At 36.3% G+C, this 5,000-nt stretch overlaps 1 protein-coding gene across 3 annotated transcripts in view; it reads left to right on the plus strand.

The window, feature by feature from the left end:
* The first annotated feature begins 1,744 nt into the window (after nt 1–1,744).
* The window catches only part of LOC124426046 (monocarboxylate transporter 3), a 26,540-nt gene continuing 23,284 nt past the window's right edge, over nt 1,745–5,000 (plus strand). The window contains exon 1 of one of the 3 annotated variants that reach the window (XM_046967266.1): nt 1,745–2,075. The gene's annotated coding sequence lies outside the window, so the exon portion shown is untranslated. Of the gene's footprint in view, nt 2,076–4,264 lie in introns of those variants that run through there. The other 2 variants (XM_046967267.1, XM_046967265.1) reach the window with 2 other exon arrangements.

Consider the following 5,000-nt stretch of genomic DNA (forward strand, 5'->3'; position numbering starts at 1 on the left):
TAGAGACAGATAAAGAGAGAGAGAGAGAGAGAGAGAGAGAGAAAGAAAAGTAGTATAACTAGAGACAGAGAGCTAGAATGGTGAACGCTCGGCTCTTGCCTTGAAGGGAAGGCCAACTGGTGACCTTCGGACATTGGAAAAGAGTATGGAGTATATAGAAAGTCGTCCGTTGCAATTAAACGAAACAAAAAAAAAAAAAAAGAAAGAAAAAAAAGAAAAAGTAAAAGATAGAAAACAGAATCAATCAGACGGATATTATCGAACGTTTATATTTGAATATATTAATTCGATTAGGAAGGTAAATTGAATTGGAAAATGAATTCGATTAAATACAAATGTGCTAAGGATGAGAGTCAAAAGGAAATCAATAAAAAGAGAGAGAGAGAGAGAGAGAGAGAGAGAGAGAGAGAGAAAATAAGATCATATTTAATAGACGATAGCATTGTTATAAATAATGGATATAATAAAGTTTTGACAGATCGTTTAAAATTAATGCGAATTAAAATGTCGGAGGGATCATTTGGGGGAGAGCCTGATATTGAATGGAAGGAAAATTAAGTGAAAAAGAAAAATAGAAAAAAAAAAAAAAAAGAAAAGAAACAAATGAGATCAGAGGAGAAATTAGATTTGAAAAAAGAAAAAAAAAAAAAAGAAATAGACGAGACGAGATGAAATAAAATGAGATAATAAAGTCATAATAATAAAATTGAAAACAGGAGATTCGAGTGAGATGATAATAATTAGTATACCGACGACAAGAAAAGAGTAGGTGGACAAGGAAATGGCGGTTGAGGAGGAAGAGGAGGCGGAGGAAGAAGAAGAAGAAGAAAAAAGAATGAGAAAAACGTATCGTTTACGAACCTCCCAAGCCAAGAATACCAGTTTTGTTGTATTTCTTTTCTTCTTCTATGTGTGTTTCTTTTTTTTTCCCTCTTTTTTTTTTTTTTTTTTTGTCAAAAGAGGCGCGTTCGTGCGTAATCAAGATAGGCGTGTTATATTCCGTTGTACGACCTATCTTAAAAACGAGAACTGTTTTTCTCTCACTCTCTCTCTCTCTCTCTCTCTCTCTCTCTCTCTCTCTCTCCCTAGTGTGACCTTTATATATTCGTGTTTAGAAAAGAAGAAGAAGAAGAAGAAGAAGAGGGGAGAAAAAAAAGAAAATCCGTTGGGAATCGAGATCTTGCTATCTGTTAGCAATCTAAATGAGAATTTGTTTTTTTTTTCAATACTTCTCAAGATATTACTCGTCATAATCATAATCATAATCATAGTCTATAGTTTTAGTCACAATCGTCGTCGTTGTCGTCGTTGTCAGTAATCGGCCGAGCGAGTTGGGGCGAATGGGCCCGAGCAATCACGACAAGAGGGTGAGCGCGAGCGCGAGGGTGGGGGTGGAGGGCAGCAGAGTCGAGCTTGTACCGTCTACATGACCACTTCTCGTTCGATGCGAGAAAGACACGGACGGTCTTATCGTTCTTTCGCGCGTCTGTCCTCTGTCTCTGTCTGTCTATCTGTCTGTCTATCTATCTGTCTCTCTTCTTTGATTTGTCTTACGTGGAAACAAAAAACGAGCGCGTTCGCGCGCGCTTGCGCTCTCTTTCCTTTCTCTCTCTATCTATCTCTTTCTCTCTCTCTCTCTCTCTCTCTCTTTATTTTCTTTTCTTTTTTTCCCTCTCTTCTCTCTTTCCACCATACCTCCCTTCCATCGCCTCTATCTATCTCTTTCTCTGTCTCTCTCTCTCTCTCTCTCTCTCTCTCTCTCTCTCTCTCATTGTATCTCTCTCTAAATCTCTAAATATATATATATTATGTAGTATCTATCTTTCTCTTTGCAATTTGTCGAGAATTTAAAGAATTTTCATTAAAACAGTTTCGTAGTGATCGAACACGGTAGAAACCGTGTTCTGTCTGTAACACCGAGAGAAAGAGAAAGGAAGAGTGAGAAAGAGATAGAGAGAGAAAGAGAGAAAGAGAATTTTCGGTGAGAAAAGAAAAAGAAAGAGATTTTTCAATCCGCGTCATCCATGCGAAACGTTTAATGCTACGCGAGGCGCCGCTACGCGGGAACTTTAATGGTAAGTCGGCAAACAATAGCTTTGCTTTCGATCTATTCACGATTTGTTGTTTTATTACCTCTATATATATATATATTATATTATATATACATATATATATATGTCGGCGGATCTTATGCATGTAAGAAGTAGTAACTCTCCTCGATTGCTCGCTAGCTAGCTATTGGTTGAAAGGGTTCATACTCGCCACGTGTACTACGTGCGTTCACCAACGGCTATGAGACATAAAGTTAACTATATAGACGGTTTAAAACGTGGCCATCGAACTCCTGATTGATAATAATAGAACGAACGAAAATACAGAGGCTCGCTCGAGTTTGCACGGTTTTTAGGTGCACCAAAGCATGTTTTCACGCATAGCCACAAACACACGCATACGCGCACTGTTTGCACCAACACACACGTATATACACAAATACTTATGCACTCGTTAGCTCGCATATGGTCGCATTTTACCCGCCATAGCGAGACACTTATTTCACGCATTTAACACATTTATACGCAATAAGAAAATAAGAAAATAATCGAATTCCTCGATTGTACGAAGGAACAATAATCGATCGATCGATGGATCGATCGATCGAGATCGATCGTCCAACGTGAAATGCGAACGTGAATCATTAAATTCGTCGGATCTTTCTTTTCTCTTTCTCTTTCTTCTTTTCCTTTTTTTCTTTCTTTCTTTCTTTCTTATTCTTTTTTTATTTTTATTTCCTTTTCCTGCACTTTTATCTATCTATTTATTTATTTATTTATTTATTTGTTTATTTGTTAATGGGTTGCGCGCGTTACGTCACGCCATGACATATAAATTGCACGGTCTCGAAATCGAGTTCGAAAACGGGTTGTGACAAGTTGTGACTGTGTATGTTTCATTTCTGTCTCTATCTATCATCCGTTCGAGCTACTAGAACGGGTTATCGGACAGTCGCCTTCCGAGTCTCCCTTATCGTTTGGAATTCGAAAGTCGCTTCCAAATGAGAAGGCCGAACATGATCGAGTGCGAATTTTGTAAGTTGATGGAAGTAATACTGGGGGTGGGGGTCAGTTATATATTTATATATATATATATATATATATATATATATATATATATATATATATATATATGTTTCTTTTCACACATTCACCCATACTCTCATATATGTATATATATATATATATATATAGAGAGAGAGAGAGAGAGAGAGAGTGAGTGAGGGAGAGATAGAAAGAAAGAGAGAGAGACACCTCAGCGATCATTTAAATAGACAACATTTGTTGGCGATTTCATCGACCTCCGACCTCAAGTCACATATGTACATACGTGAAACTTCGATAAACGATTCGCCATTTTCAAAGATTCAACCTTATCATTCCTCTCGAGCGTCTTTTTCCATACCGATTGTTCCACATACATTCGCAGTGCGTCAACAAGTATGATAATGAAATTCTCGTGAAAACAAACGTAATATACGAATGAAGAAAGAAAGAAAGAGTATTCATTACATTCTATTACAATCAAATGTAATGGAATGGGATAACATTTTAATACAGATACACGCATTTTTCCTTTTAAAATATAAACAAATCTATCATCGTTAGATTTTTATTTCATATATAAACGGCCTTACGAATAATATATGTATAGTTATGCCCGATTTATGCTTATGCGCGTTATTATTTGTTAATCGATGTAGGACATATGTGAGAGAAAGATAGAGATAGAGATAGAGAGAGAGAGAGAGAGAGAGAGAGAGAGAGGGAGAGAGAGAAAGAGAGAGAGAGAGAAAAGGAAAACTTTTAACACGTTAAATTGCACGGAATTCTATGCAAGTACAAAAAAGTAAAGTAAAAGAATTGTGAATTTCCATTTCGATTTAATTCTTTAAATGGAACCGTCCAGTTATATTCGTACATTTAATTATAAATGTGCATATATATATATATATATATATATATATATATATCGCATATACATACACATATCTATATTTATATATTTATATACGTACGAACGCATGAAACATTTTGGTTGTTCGGCAAGTTTGCCGGATGGCAACGAACTTTCACCGATACCATTCCTTACGATTTTCAGATGATTATTTTAACATTAATAAACTTTAACGAATTATAAAAAATTAGAATTCTTCAAATTCTATTTCACAATTAATTAACAATGATAATGACATAACGACGAATTATTATTATATTATAATAATTGTTTAAAAAAAAAAAAAAATGTACACGCACTCGTACGTGTATATATATATATATATATCCATATGTTACACATTACGACGTTTCATGCACATTCACGCATATGTATTTTTCGTTAATGCTTGAATACACGATCTACGGCGAAAGTCTGTCTGCTCGATCGCATGAAATTCGTCTAGATAGATTACGTCATCATCATCATCATCATCATCATCATCATCATCATCATCATCGTCGTCGTCGTCGTTGTTATTATTATTATTATTATTATCATTGTCATCGTCATCGTAATCGTCATTGTCATCAGTCGGTGCTTTCCTTTTACTTATCGACTAAGACGACTATGACGACTACGAAGAATATGTTGGAAAAGGAGAAGAAAGAGAAAGAGAAAGAGAGAGAGAGAGAGAGAGAGAGAGAGAAAGAGAGAGATAGAAGAAACGGAAGGAGTAGCCGATGTGTTTGAAAAGAGGCCGGGCCAATCCCAGCTTTCGGTTGTTATCGTGAGTTCTCCGGCTGAGTTCATCCGGGGATGCGAACGCGATCGTTCTTTAGTCACTCGCTACGTATCGTCGCGTGTTAACTCAATCTCATTCGCGATTCACGTCTCCCTTCATCACGTTTCTCTCGTCATTACGCGCGTAACGATACCATTCATTTCGACAGCCATTTCTTTTCTCTTTTTTTTCTCTCTCTCTCTCTCTCTCTCTCTCTCTCTATCTATCT

This window comes from Vespa crabro, chromosome 8, assembly GCF_910589235.1.
Source record: "Vespa crabro chromosome 8, iyVesCrab1.2, whole genome shotgun sequence".
Lineage (NCBI taxonomy): Eukaryota > Metazoa > Arthropoda > Insecta > Hymenoptera > Vespidae > Vespa > Vespa crabro.